Source organism: Adiantum capillus-veneris, chromosome 24, assembly GCF_014529385.1.
Source record: "Adiantum capillus-veneris isolate H3 chromosome 24, ASM1452938v2, whole genome shotgun sequence".
NCBI lineage: Eukaryota > Viridiplantae > Streptophyta > Polypodiopsida > Polypodiales > Pteridaceae > Adiantum > Adiantum capillus-veneris.
The window spans coordinates 132,046,057-132,061,618 of record NC_140954.1 but is presented as its reverse complement, the minus strand read 5'-3'; the positions used below and the strand labels follow the sequence as shown (position 1 = coordinate 132,061,618).

The 15,562-nt window shown below is 42.0% G+C and overlaps 1 pseudogene; it reads left to right on the top strand.

The window, feature by feature from the left end:
- The first annotated feature begins 5,666 nt into the window (after positions 1 to 5,666).
- On the top strand, positions 5,667 to 14,499 carry LOC147427159 (uncharacterized; annotated as a pseudogene).
- The last annotated feature ends 1,063 nt before the right edge of the window (positions 14,500 to 15,562 follow it).

The window sequence follows — 15,562 nt, the reverse complement described above, 5'->3', positions numbered from 1 at the left end:
CATCATCTAGTTGGAATTTCATGCACATTTTTTTTAGAGCTGGTCTTTTCCATTTTGCTTGAAATCCTTTTGTAGCGATGGCTATTCCCGCTCCATTATCGAGTATCACAATTGTGGTCACTCTCCTATATTCTAGAGGTAAGGTGGTATTTTTGTCTTCACTTTCACAATAATCATGTACCTTATTTACTGATATAGGTTTCGCTTTTGGTTTCTCAAGATGGTTTATGTTCTTGGTTTCTTCCATGAACTCGTCTATTGGCTGGATCTTTAGCTCCATCTTCTTCAAGTGTTTTCTCATTTGTCCCCACGGGTATGGTTTTATCTTCAACAATTAGATGAGAGTGATAGTGCACTTGATAGGAGAATGATGGATTGGATCCGGGAGTGCACATGGAAGGAGATAAGGGGAAGGGGAGGATGAAAATAGATACAGGTTTTGGTGGAGCTTAGTGAGAGGATAAACTCTCACCCTCCTTATTGTCAGTGTAGCCATAACAAAGAATAAGTGGACGGGTGCCCACCGCCATATCCGGCCACGGGGCCTGCATCCCAACAATCTCCCACGTGAAGGTCAACGTGGCCCAAGTGGCTAAATAATGTAGGGGCAACTATGTACAAATGTACAAAACCATGAAGCATAATTGCAGCTTCATCCTACACCCATCATCTCTATGCAGTGTGTGAACTGCTCTGAGGCTAGGCTCTTTGTTAGAGCATCCGCTGGGTTTTCATACGTGTGAACTTTGACTAACTCAATGAATTTTCTAGCAAAAGTATCCTGCACCACATGAGACCTAACCTCTATGTGTTTTGACTTGGAGTGAAACACAAGGCTCTTTGCTAACGCAATTGCACTATGACTATCACAATGTAGCACTGTAGTCTGGTGTATACTAAAATCTCCTACTAGAGGAGATAACCACACAACTTTCTTACTAGAACTAGAAAATCCAACATACTCTACCTCAGTGGTGGAGGACAAAGTGCAATTTTGGATACATTATCTCCAAGAAACTGTTGCTCCAACAAACAAGAAAACATAGCCAGATGTGGATTGCATACTGTCCACACAACCCACATAATTCAAATCAATGTATCCAACTATGGATGCATCATTGTTCCCAAAACGTAAGCACTTTCTATCTGAGCCCTTGACTTATCTCAAGATGTTCTTCGCTGCTTCCCAATGCTTTTTGCCTAGATTTTCCATAAACGTGCTGACCACTCCCACTACATATGCAATGTCTGGCCGTGTGCTAATCATGGATAACATAAGACTGCCAACTGTCAAAGAATACGGGACCTTTGCCATCTTTGCCTTTTCAACATCCGAGTTGGGACAATTATACTTGCTAAGTTTTTCATATACTGCCAATGGGGTACTCAATGCTTTCCCCCTTGCATATTAAAACATTGCAAGACCTTGTGAATATACTCTTCCTACAAAAGTTCAAGTATACCATGTTTGCAATATCTCTTGATATGCATACCAAGAACGTGATGTACATCATCCAAATCTTTCATAGCAAAGTTCTTACTTAAGGCATCCTTGAGAATTGCATCTCATCTTTTGAATTCGCGACTATGAGCATATCATCCATATACAAAATCAAAATGATGAGGAAACCATCATTCAACCTCTTTGTGTACAAGCAGTGATCCTCTTGGCTTGGTACGTAACCCTGGGACTAAATGTACTTATCAAACTTGATGTACCATTCCCTTGAGCCTTTTTTTAATACATATAAAGCTTTCTTGAGTCTACACACCAATTCAACCCATGTTAATTTCTCAGGATTTACCGCAAAACCTTTTGGTTGTTTCATGTAAACATCCTCTTCAAGATCCCCATGAAGAAACGCTATCTTCACATCCATTTGGACCAATTCCAAGTCCTCAATGGCTGTTAGACCAAGCACAAGATGCAATGTAATCATCTTGACCATTGGAGAAATGATTACATCAAAATATAGGCCTTTTGTTTGCTTGAACCCTTTTGCAACCAATCTTGCCTTATACTTAGGCTCAGAATCATCTGTGATATACTTCTTCTTGTATACCCATTTGCATGGCAATGCCTATTTACCTGCATGTAACTCTATCAAATCCCAAGTTTCATTGGCTAAAATCAAGTTATATTCAGATTTCATAGCCTCCTCCCACTTCACGCTATCATCCATTTGAATGGGCTCTTTGTAGCAAGTGGGTTCACCACAATTAGTGACTAGCAAGTAGTCCAATCCTGGCTCAAAACGCTCAGGTGCACGAGAATTATAAGTAGATCTCCAAAGTGCCCAACTGTTGGATTCTGCTTTCTCTGGAGCAACATGTGTGTGTGTGTGTGTGTGTGTGTGTGTGTGTGTGTGTGTGTGTGTGTGTGTGTGTGTGTGTGTGTGTGTGTGTGTGTGTGTGTGTGTGTGTGTGTGTGTGTGTGTGTGTGTGTGTGTGGAAGGTGAATCACTAGCACATCCAGCATTCTATGTAATTGATGGTAAGGAAACATCCTCAAACCGTACTCTGCAATACTCAATGTCTTTCACTGGCTTTTGACGCATCTTAGACTCATTGAATATATCATATGAGCTACATACAGCCTTCTTTGATTCTGGGTGCCAGAGACGATATCCCATCTCTCCATCTACAACATATCCAATGAAGATGCACTTATGTAATTTGGGGTCCATCTTTTGTTTAAGCGCTTTTAGCACATGTGAAAATGCTTCACACCCAAATACACATAATCTATCATAATTGGGCGCTTTGCCCATCCACATATCCCCGGAACCTTGTACTTTAGTGGTGTAGTAGATGACCAATTGATCAAGTACGTAGCTATGGTAACAACTTCTCCCCAAAATTCTTGAGGTAAATTGGTCGTAGAAAACATAGAAGTGACAAGTTCTATGGTTCTATTCATCCTCTTAACAACACCATTTTGGGTGGGTGTCTAAGGCATGGTAAATTGTCTTCTAATGCCTTTTTTATTGCAAAAGTCCTTGAACTCGAAGGAGATTTACTCGCTTCCATTGTCACTGTGCAAAGCTTTAAGGTTTCTATTGGATTGGTTCTCTACCAATGCTAAGAACTTTTGAAAGACACTAAAGACGTCACTCTTCTGATTCAAAAACCCACACCTTTCTAGTAGAGTCATCTATGAATGCTAGGAAGTATAACTCTCCCCCTAGAGACTTGACTGGCATAGGTCCAAACAAGTCGCTAGGAACGAGATGGAGAGGACTCCCTAACTCCTTGTACAAAGGTGCTAATCTCAACCTAGTCTGTTTTCCATAGATACAATGCTCACATAAAGAGAAGTTAGAGTAACACAGGGATATAACTAGAACGATGCAAGACTTTCCCTTTTGACTCATATGTCCTAGCCGACTATGCCACAACTCTATAGATGGCAGCTCGACTACACAAATAGAATTCTCTTTCACAAAAGATACATATAGTGAGTACAATGATCAAGACTTTTGGCCTTTACGCATGACTAAAATTCCCTTCTTGATAATCCAAGAACCATGAGCAAATATGGTAGTGTAATGCAAATCATCCAGTTGTCCAAACTCTTTGTTAATTTGGATACATGTATAACATTATGCAGCATAAACCCAGTTCCATTATGCATAGAAAACTTGATGCTACCCACAGCGCATATATCAAGCTCATAAGAATTTCCTAGCTTCATTGTGCCATGTGTGATAGTGTATTTAGAAAACCACTCCTTGTGAGGAGTCACATGAAAGCTAGCACGTGAATCCATAATCCAATTCTGCACATAACACTCATCATGAGCTAACAATGCATCAGAACTCAAATCTGATGTGAAAATCAACACATTATTTGGCACGTCAAGAATTGTCTCAATGGCTAGATACTCAACCACATTAAGCTCTTCAATTCTCATGCTTCTTTTAGGTTTATCAGACTTTTCTTTCTCTTTGCCCTTATCACACTGCATTGTGCGGCAATCTTTCTCCAAGTGTCCCTTTTTATGGCAAAAGTAACACTTAACATTTTTCATGTCTTTGCCGCGACTCTGCTATGGCCTTGCCTGCAATCCTGTGAATGATCGTCGCTACGACCACGTTGCCGTTGCTAGTCACGATTGCCACTATACACATATGCATCACCATGCCCACTCGCATCAAGAGATTGACGTCGAATCTCCTCAGTGATCAACACACCAGCAACACCACTCAAAACTAGCTTGCCATTAGGTGCAGAATTACTTATGGTTGTCTTGAAGATATCCCATGACGATGGTAGAAAACATAACAAGAAAAAGGCCTTTATTTCAGCATCAAAATTGAGACGTTTTGAAGTAAGCTGTGAAAACACAATGTTGAGCTCGTTCAAGTCAGAACTAACATCGGTGCCTTCTTTCATGATCATGCGCATCAATTTCTTCATTCAAGAAAACCTTGTTCAAGGCATTGTTGCCATCCCAAGCCTGACATAGAGCATCCCACAAATATTTGGCATTGGTCTTATGCGTTATGGTAAAGTAAATGGATTCACCAAGGTACTGGTGAATGGTCTCCATAGCATGCTCAATCAAGTCATCCCACTCATCATTAGTGTACAGATTCTCTTTTCTTGCAAGGGTGCTATCAAGCCTTTGTTGATCAAAACATCTTACATACGCTACCACCAAATGTCAAAGTTTGAATCATCAAACTTTTTGATGTATTACTCTTCTCTTTCTAAGCACTACTCGCAACCATGATTAAGAGAATGTAGCCAAAAACTTTATGGCAAACTGCCTGGGATAATTTTAGCAGAGTTCCCTCTAGAACAAGAGTAGAAACTCAAAACAAAATGTAGTACAATCACTATGTAAGAACAACTAGAAGTGCCAAGAACACATAAAATGCACTTGCGAGAAAAATTTGACAGCATCTCCTTTGTCTGAGGAGTCAAAACCCAACTCAAAAATGCATAAACTTCTTAAAAGAACCACTAGGCATCCAATGCTTAAAACCACTACTGTGTGACTGCCAACTCGATGTCAAAAGCACAAAAAACCATCCAAATACATGTCCTGAGGGAACCATAAAGGGGAACTCTAGCTACCTGTATCACCAAAGGTATCTCAACATTTGAGAATACCCCAGCTCAAAGAAAACCTCACGCTATCGACCCTCCAAAGGCTAAAGTAGACACAAAAGGACTAGCCACAGTCTCAGAAAGGGCTCTTTCGGTCCAAATCTCAAGAATGGCTAGGAAAAACTGCCAAAATAGCCAAAAAATGGGTCCACACATAGTACAATAGGCGGCGTACATGAGTGATCGCACTCAAACAAGCACCAAGAACTACTATATGCGGTAAGAGTGATCCCTCCGGAGATATCTGCTCTCAAAAGAGCTCAAATAGTACTATAATGTGCTAAAGTAAACATGCATCTCCCAACACATCTGGTCACTAAGAAACTGATGTCGAAAATACTACCAAATTGCTTTTGAAAGTGTTGTTCTTGTAAGCGTCTGAAAACCGAGAGAATCTGTGTAACCGGGCTCCAAAGCCCCCTATAACTTGTAACCTGGTGTAGATATGTGCCGATTTCTGTTGCCGGGCGGAAAGGCCTTAGTCAAATAGCTGCCAAAGGTGCTCGGAGTTAAAACAGTGCCATAGAGCGCGATCAATGTGCTCGGTGCCGATGTCGGGTGTCACTCCTCTATGGTAGATGCACCTCACCCGTGCATGTTGCAAGCACGACCGTCCGCGGGAAATCTCTTGTCCGCATAAATGCTCGGTGTCGGTGTTGGTGTGGATGTTGGAGCCAAAGCTCTCTCTCTCTCTCTCTCTCTCTCTCTCTCTCTCTCTCTCTCTCTCTCTCTCTCTCTCTCTCTCTCTCTCTCTCTCTCTCTCTCTCTCTCTCTCTCTCTCTCTCTCTCTCTCTCTCTCTCTCTCTCTCTCTCTCTCTCTCTCTCTCTCTCTCTCTCTCTCTCTCTCTCTCTCTCTCTCTCTCTCTCAATGCCTAAGAGTGGTGTCGATATCAAAGAATCGATGTCGATGGCCAAAAAAAAATGTTCGCTCTCTCTCTCACTTGCTGGTCTCTCTCTCGCTTTCTCGCTCTGTCACTCTTAGCTATCTCTCAAGCTCTCAAGCTCTCAAGCACACTCTCGCTCACTCTCTCTCTCTCTCTCTCTCTCTCTCTCTCTCTCTCTCTCTCTCTCTCTCTCTCTCTCTCTCTCTCTCATCTGTCTCTCAAGATTCGGGTGTGTGAGAGGGGGGTCAAAGAGTCGGGGGTAGGTGATCGGGGTGTCGCGAGGGCTCCGTGGGAGAGGGCCCTTGCACACATGAGGTGTGTGCGTCTTACTTTTTAAAATAAAATTTGATTCTTGTTGCATTGATGAAAACTATAGGCTGTAACGAGCGAGGCCGAAGGGGAGTGTATGTGTGTGTGGGGGGGGGGGGGGGGGGGGGGGGGCTATGCTGCAGCTCGCTTTCTCTCTACTACTGGTAGCTCAAAAGCCCTCACTGCAACCCAACTTGCTCAATTCCAAGCTATCAACTCTGCTCAGTACTACACGATGTTTCCCTCTCTAATTTTCCTTGAATTTATTGCTCGCCAATGCCCGATTGAGTTTCTTGGCTTCTTGCTTGCAATGGTGTAGAGCTCCCAAGCTTGCTTGGCTTCAAGATATCAAGCATCTATAATCTCGATGGCTTGCTCAATTTTATGTCTGCTACATCTGATTGCTCCAAGGTGTTTCTCTCACCATGGCCTTCAAGCCTTCAAAGGCTTCTTATGCTTCAATCTTCTCTGCTTTTGCCCGACTCTCCAGCACACTCCATGCTCGATTCTCTATCTCCTTCTTTGTTGCACCAAGCTCTTTTGCCCAACTCTGTAGAACTTTCCAAGCTCCCATGCCCTTGCTCAGGGCTCCTTCACGCACCAGGTAGCAGGGGCTTGGGAGTCGTGCTCTTGGGCTCTAATACCACTTGATGGACTGGATCTAGGAGTGCAAAGAGAAGGAGAAAAGGGGAAGGACAGGATGACAGTAGACACAGGTTTTGGTGTATCTTAGTGAGAGGATAGAATCTCACCCTCCTTATTGCCATTATAACCATAACAAAGAATAAGTGGGTGGGCGCTCACCCGGACCTATCCGACTACGGGGCCTAAAACCCAACAGAGAAGACAATAGATCGTGCAAGCTTTTTGTATTTGTCATCAGGGGAATCAAATTCCACTTGGATGGCACAACCTTAATCTTGGATTTAGTCTCATATTCCCCTACAAAGGATGGTAAGGTTCTTATGGATGCCAGTTTGCTCTCTATCGAGACCTTTGTTCCTACGTCTCCATATAATGATTGAATATCTACGGGATAGATTTCATGATCCATATCTATTTTAGGGATTAGCACTGATATCAAAGTGGCACTCTCGTTTTCCATAATGATTGTGGCCATCGTTCATCTACTTTTGGAATTTGTTGCATCTCCAGAGATCTTTCCTCATCTGTTGTGTTTACGACAATTCCAGTAGTAAGTGGCTACTCTTTGTTTTCTTCCACACATTTTATTTTATTATATGGATTGTGAGCACAATTCACGAGTAAGCGATCTTTTTTGCGTCGTCATAGAATCCTTGAATTTTTCACCTGTGTTGGTTCCCCCTTGTTTTTTTTGTGTTTTCTTTTCAAGCTCCTTCCTTATCAGCCCATAAGTTTTTGGAACTTCATACTGCATTATGGCTTGAGCAGCTTCTTGTAGAATTCCATTCTCTTGGTTTCATCTTTGGGATGCAGGTAGATCATTTGTCTTTGCTCCAGAGTTTGGTTGTTATTGAGCCTTGCAACATGTGCTTGCAATATTGCGTCTAAGTGCTCGTTCACTTTCTCCACCAAGATCGAACCACCTGAGTCGGTCTTTGACTCTTCTGGTCCCTTTATGTCTTTCTTACTTTCTTGCTCATGTCTAAGCCATTCTTTTGTTTGGTTCAATTTAGCTTCCAAATCAGTTTTCTCCTTCATCCTCTTCACTTTCATTTTATCCCGTTTGGCTTTCCAAGATTTTCTTTGAGTTTTAATTGATCCGTTCTCCAGTTTGGTTTGTTCTGGAAGTTTTAGATTATTTTCTATCACCCAATATTTTTCAGCTTCTTGAGCTTGACCTCTAGTTACCACTTTGACAGGAGCTGTTGGCTCAGACTCTAATTCACTTGTGCATGGTAATATCCGAATGACATTAATAGTTGCTTTCCCATGATTATCTAGGTTTTTTGCACAATTTTGAATAAGATGGTCTCACACCCGTCGCAAAATCCAAAGATTTTTATTTGTTGCCATTTAAAGGGGAATCCTTTGAGCATCCTTTCGCCCAATGGTCACCTCCACATTCATAGCACGGGGCCTTGGGTGTCTGCTCTAGGTGGATAATCCCGAGGCTTGTAGTTCTGGTTCTCTATGAACATGAGTGTGTTTTCATTCAACAATTGGTTTCTAAATGTTTGAATCACATTTAAAGGTTCATGAGTTTCCTCTCAATAGCCCCATATGGTCTTTCTTTTGAAGCATAAGCTACTCCCTCAGTCTCTCTCACATGAATTTCAACTGGCTTTTTATAATAGAGAGTTTGTGGCATCATCGATTGAGTTACAAATGCCTCTTTAGGCTGTGCATATGCACAATGGCTCGATTATCTTGCGATAAAGGTAGTTGTTGCCCCAATACTGGTTGCAAGTTGTGCCCTCCATGTATCGCATTGTTATGTCCCATCTGGTACCTTGGAGGTGCTGCAATTGTTGCAATATAGGTGGTCCATACGGCCTTTCCCTCATGTAGTTATGGGCAAAGAAACACTCACTAGTGTCATGGTTTGTGTATTTTTCTCTATGGCACACCACTTCAACATTCTTGGAGCATTAGTTGCTTGTAGCTGTTGCGGTCTCATATTAGGATTTTGCATGTAGGTCTGATTCATCTTGCAGACCACTTCTTTGACTCACTATTCCACATCTAGTGTGATCGAAATCGGAGCACTCTGCTTTGCAATAATCCCACTGGTGTAGAAGATGCACTACTTGAATTGGTCTCTACTTCTTCCGGTACCTCGCCATAAGTCTTGCAATTGTCAACCAAGTACAAGCCCTGGTGACTTGTTCAAATTTGGTACATGCTTAGGTGTAAGTCCTTTTTGAGATTTTTGTTCCTCAAGTCCTCAATAAAGAGAACCGACAATCGATCATCATGTGGTAACTCTTGTATTGGACACCTTTCCATGTACGGATTGAAGCACAGGCAAGCTTCCTTTACTATTTCATTTTCTTTTTGCCTAAAAGCATAGATCTGTGAAACCATGTTGTGCTTGATTCCTCTTTTGGAGAATTCCTCAGCAAACTCTAGTAGGATTTGATCAATGTTCAAGAAATCTCTACTATTGAGTGGTTGGAACCAAGTTAACACAGGTCCCTCCAATGTTAACGGAATCCCTCGTATTGTGTATGAAATCCGCTACTTGCTCCTACAAACTCTCCTTTGTATGAGGAGTCAAAACTCAACTCGAAAATGCATAAACTGCTCAAAAGGACCAATGGGCATTAATTGCTCAAAACCACTTTTCTGTGACTGCCAACTCGGTGGCAAAAGCACAAAAAACCATCCAGATACATGTCCTATGGTGAGGGTACCGTAAAGGGGAACTCCAACTACATGCATCACTGAAGGTATCTCAACGTTCAAGAATACCCCAGCTCAAAGAAAACCTCACGCTATCGATCCTCCAAAGGCTAAAGTAGACACAAAAGGACTAGCCACAGTCTCAAAAAGGGCTCTTCCGATCCGAGCCTCAAAAACAGCCGGGAAAAACTACCAAAATAGCCAAAAAATGGCTCCACACATAGCAATAGGTAGTGTCTACAACTCAACGTACATGAGTGACTGCACTCAAACAGGTGCCAAGAACTATTGCATGCACTAAAAGTGATCCCTACGGGGATATCTGCTCTCACAAGAGCCCAATAGCACTATGGTGTGCGAAAGTAAATGTGCATCTACCAACGCATCTGTCCGTGGAGAAACTGTTGTCGAAAAGACTCCCCAATGTTTGCAACTCAACGTACTTGACTGACTGCACTCAATCAGGTGCTAAGAACTGCTGCATGCATTAAAAGTCATTCCTATGGGGATATATGCTCTCAAAAGAGCCCAAAGAGCACAATGGTGTGCTAAACTAAACGTGCATCTGGCATCTGTTAGTAGAGAAATTGTTGTCGAAAAGACTCCCAAATTGCCTATCAAAGCACTATTCTTGTAAGCGTCTAAAACCCTACAGAATCTGTGTAAACGGGCTCAAAATCCCCCTGTAACATATAACCTACATGTCGGTGTAGATATGTGCCATTTTTCTTTGCTGGATGGAAATGTGCTAGTTGAATAGCCACCAAATGTGCTCAGGGTCAAAACGGTGCCATAAATCGCAATCTGTGTGCTCAATGCCGATGCATGGTGTCACTCCTATATGGTACATGCACCTCACTCTTGCATGTCGCAAGCACGATCGTCCATGGGAAAGCTCTCGTCCAAGGAAATGCTTGGTGTCGATGTTGAAGCCGAAGCTCTCTCTCTCTCTCTCTCTCTCTCTCTCTCTCTCTCTCTCTCTCTCTCTCTCTCTCTCTCTCTCTCTCTCTCTCTCTCTCTCTCTCTCTCTCTCTCTCTCTCTCTCACAAACACAAACACACACACACACAATGCCTGAGAGGTGTCAATGTCGGAGAAGCGATGTCAATGGACAAAAAACCCTGCTCTCTCTCTCTCTCTCTCTCTCTCTCTCTCTCTCTCTCTCTCTCTCTCTCTCTCTCTCAATCTATCTCTCTCTCACTTGCTTGCTCTCTCACTCTTAGTAAGAAGACAAAGTAGAAATGAGACTAGTTTTGCCCTACCTAGGCTATACATACATGGGCTTACCGAGTCATTTTCTCTCAAACTCCCTGGTTAGTCCTACTACACTGCGTAGTACACTTTTCTTTCGAAAATTTTATCATTTGGACTTCGATTGCTCCTTTTACCAAATCAAGCATTGTGCACCCAATTTAGGCTTTCCGTCATTGTCGTTGGATTTGAACAAGATTTGACATACTCGTCTGTCTTCCCTTCTTGATCATCAGGGTATCTTTTGTTTCTGCATCAGAGCTTTTTCTATTTTTGATGCTTTTTTATTAAAAAATTAATAGAAAAATATTAGAGATCCAAAAAATAAAAAACCGATCCAACAACTACGCACAAAAAACTCTAGACTTGGCCATATTTTTGTGGGTTTCTCCCTTATGATCACTATTTTGGCCAAAAAAACACGCAAAAAGTGTGAAAATTGTAATATTTTTGGCTTTTTTAATGATATTGACACTATTTATACTCACCTAGGGGTTATCATATTACATTGTTCTCGATCTCTTAACCTATAAGGACATCTTTTTTAGATTGCAAAAGCTCACACCATGACATATAAACACGTCAATAACTGTCATTTTCTTGGTCTATTTCATCTATCTAGGTTTGCATTCAGAATGCCTCTCCTCCTCCTTGTTGGAGTCCTCTAAAACAACAGGGTGTAGTCCGGGTAGTGGAGTGCATGGGTAGGCAAGTCGTGTATATGCATAGCCAAGATTAGCTCTACCATGCTAATGATGCCAACGCAATTCAAAACACTATGTTGTGCAAGAGGTCGGTCTTGAGTAGAGAGCTCAAAGGTTATCGCAATGACAAAACATCCTGTTGGCTAACTTGAAGAGTAGATCTTGGAGCAATTGTGCTCATTCTTTTATAGTTCATCGTTCTTTTATAGTTCATGGTGAAAAATCATCTCTTTCTAGGGAATCGTTTTGTAATGATGTCGGTGGTTTTGTTGGTGGAGGCTGAAGCTTTGGTACCCATTTGTAAGTCACTATGCATGGTGTATCCTTAGGTTTCCATTTTGACATCATCTTGGGTTGGGACTTGACTTCAAGCTACCGTTTTGGTATCCACATCCACTTCGATCGATGTAGCTGCTCTGTCACCCCCACTCCCAACCAACCATGCAACATTTCTCTCTCTTATACCCACCATTCCCTTGCTTTTGCATGCAGTAGTTCTTGACCAGAGGTTCACATTCACCCCCCCACCCCTTGCTAGCAACCATTCATTCTCTCTCTCTCTCTCTCTCTCTCTCTCTCTCTCTCTCTCTCTCTCCATAGTATTTGAGCTGCCATGCAACGTGGCATCATCTTTACAGATGCGGTCGCATGCTCACTTATGTGCAACAGGGATTTTTATTTCTCTCAATTCCCACCAATGGCCACCACCCAACTATTCCTCTCAGCTCCTTTTTCCTCTCTTAAGGTGGAGAAAAATCTCTCTCTCTTTCTGTGTTCCTCTCTCTCTCTCTCTCTCTCTCTCTCTCTCTCTCTCTCTCTCTCTCTCTCTCTCTCTCTCTTCCACAAACTGTCATGCACCATTTGCAGTTGTGGGACTAATGAGCCTCAGGTGCGCAGACAACCCATTTCTCTCTCTCCTCTCCCTCTACCGCATTTTCATGCAACCCCCCCTACTCTTGCTCGCATGCATTGAAGCCCACCACCAAGCACTTCAACCAAACCCACTCCCTCTCTATAGGCGCCATCACCTCTCTCTCTCTCTCTCTCTCTCTCTCTCTCTCTCTCTCTCTCTCTCTCTCTCTCTCTCTCTCTCTCTCTCTCTCTCAAGGACAAGCGGGTTTCCATCACACCATTGATCATCTTGTCACTCTTCGTGGTCTCATGGAGGAAAGTAGGTTGAAAGACAAGCGATTGTATTGTTGTTTTGTGGACTTTAAGAAAGCCTTTGATATGATTCCACGTAACAATTTGTGGAGAAGGATGGAAGAACTCCAAGTTCCAAGTGAGTTTATGCTTGCAGTTTCTCGAATCTATGAGAAGGTGATTTGTCAATTACACATGGAAAGAGGAATTTTAGAAATTTTCGTAAGCACTATTGGGGTAAAACAAGGATGTTCGTTGTCACCAACTCTCTTTGGTCTATGCATCGATCATTGGAACAAATGGTACTTGAATTTATGCAAGCAGAATGCATTGAAGAGGTCACTATTTTCAATGCGGTAATCACATTTTTGTTGTATGCGGATGATGTAGTGCTTCTAGCACACACTTTAGAATATGCACAAAAGCTTATGGTTGCCCTTGAGAACTTTTGCTTGCATAGTGGACTGATTGTGAATGAATCCAAAACAAAGGTTATGCTTGTGAAAACCATCCATAAGGAGAAGCCATGTATTGTGTACAACAATGAGACACTTGAGGTTGTTGAGAGATTCCTTGGCCTTGAGATTCCGTCCAATCAAAGGTGGCATGAATGTGCTATGCATCGTTTGGAAGTGGGAAAGAGAGCATATTATGCATTTGAGAACATGTTTAATGCGGGAAACGTCAACAAGTGTTGGGTTCTCAAGAATTACCCTTTTGATGCATTTTGTCACCGGTTCTTCTTTATGGAGTTGAAGTGTGGGGCAGGAGCATCTCAAAGTCTACTTGGAAAGAGTTTGAGAATGTCCAAAAGCAATTTCTTACAAACTTTCTCCAAGTTAAGACACAAACACCATATATGCTCCTACTTCTTGAGTTGGGATCTCTTCATTGAGGTTATGGGCATGGAAAGGGTTGTGGAGTACATGATAAAGATGCATCAAAACCCCTCACATCGACTTCCTACAGCTACATGGGAAGCAAGAAAAAAAGTTCAAAAGTTGCATAAAAGCAAGATCTTGAGCATGGGATGGATGCAAGACATAAAGAAGTGGTTTGGGAGATGGGATGCATTTCACTTGCTACATGATGCTTCAATTGACTCCCAAGTAAATGAATCTTTTCTACAACACCAAGGTATTATGGCTTGGGAGAAATCCGGTGGGTCACTCTTCATACATTACACCACCCATATTGCCCCCAACTACAAAACCATGTTCTTCACTGAAAGAGGAAACCGTACTCACACTTACATGCTTGAGCCTATCCCCTTGTCAATGATACACACCAGTGCAACGATTCGGCTTAGCTCCCATTTCCTTTTCGATGCAAGACAGGGCGTTGGGGCAATGGAAAAGAGTCAAATCAATTGTGCACATTATGATCACTACAAGTTCGAGAGTCTAAGTACCACATACTACTAAAGTGCTCAGCTTTTGGTCACATCCGAACTTGCTTCTCTCACATTTTCAGCCATGACTTAGACCTACACACTTTCCTCTCTTAGCCACAGTATGGGCTCTCCATTGCAACTCTCATCACCACAATTTTGGAGCATCAAGAGTCACTCATCAACCATACACATACTAATCACATGTAACTTTGGTCCCTAGGTCATATTTGACCTCTGAGGACGATAATAAAATCTCTCTCTCTCTCTCTCTCTCTCTCTCTCTCTCTCTCTCTCTCTCTCTCTCTCTCTCTCTCTCTCTCTCTCTCTCTCTCTCTCTCTCTCTCTCTCTCTCTCTCAATACAACTACCTATAGAGGTGGACATCATAGGAGCTATTAAAGATGCTCGCCTCTCGGATTGTATCGTCATCAACCCGCACCCCTCAAGTTCAAGAAGCAATTTTTTTGTATTGGATAAAAAGGAGTACATCGAGTAGGAGCAATAAATAAATAATAAATAAATAAAACTACAATTGATGAAGAGGATGATCAAATGAGGGTGATGATCAATAAGGTCAAGAGTACAGTGAACAACATGCCAACTCACCTCTTTCTGGATTCAAAAAGTCCCTACCTGCCACCTTTCACTTTAATACATTTTATTTTTTGTACGTAGGCATTGGTTTAGATCTTCAAGGATTGTATCAGTTTGGTCTCTCCCTACAATGGTGTTCCTTGCAGTGAGCCTCTCATATCTACTTTCAACTCTCGTTTCAATTCTAGTTACCTTCATACATCAAAAGACAATGAAAGAAAAGTCTAGTAGCTCCTCCCTTTCTCAACTATATGATCATAATGTCAATGCCTTGTTGTAGAAAACAAAAGCAGTTTGTTGAGGTGGTGGCTCTCTGGCTGCTTCCTCGAATAAGGCGCACTTGCTACGGCAGTAATGAGCACTACGACAATTGCAAAGGATGATATACACCTTGTTATAGCAACATTGTGTGCGAATCCCACATTTTTATCATGACTTGTGGCATGGGCCATTGCACATGTTTTCAAAGTTTTTACCTCCTTTTTCATGGAACAAAAAATTGGATTTTAAAATGCTACTTGGATATGGGGGGATGCCTTCATCACATTTAGATCTTTGTCTGGCTTATATGACTTTGATTACTCTTTGCCATTGGAGCGTACATGCATGTATGCATGAGAAGATAGTCAAGATCGCACCAAAATCTTGTGTTGTGTTTGAGAGTTCAAGGGTCCGTTTTCACCCAATCTGCTCCTTAAGTAAGATATGTACTCCCATGGTAATCCTTTTATACACAAGGGTTCTTGATACTGCCGCTTCAACTCAACATGCATGTATTATGATCACCCTAATCATATAGTCTTAAATCCATGTAAATATAGGTAACTAGTCAAATCGTATAGC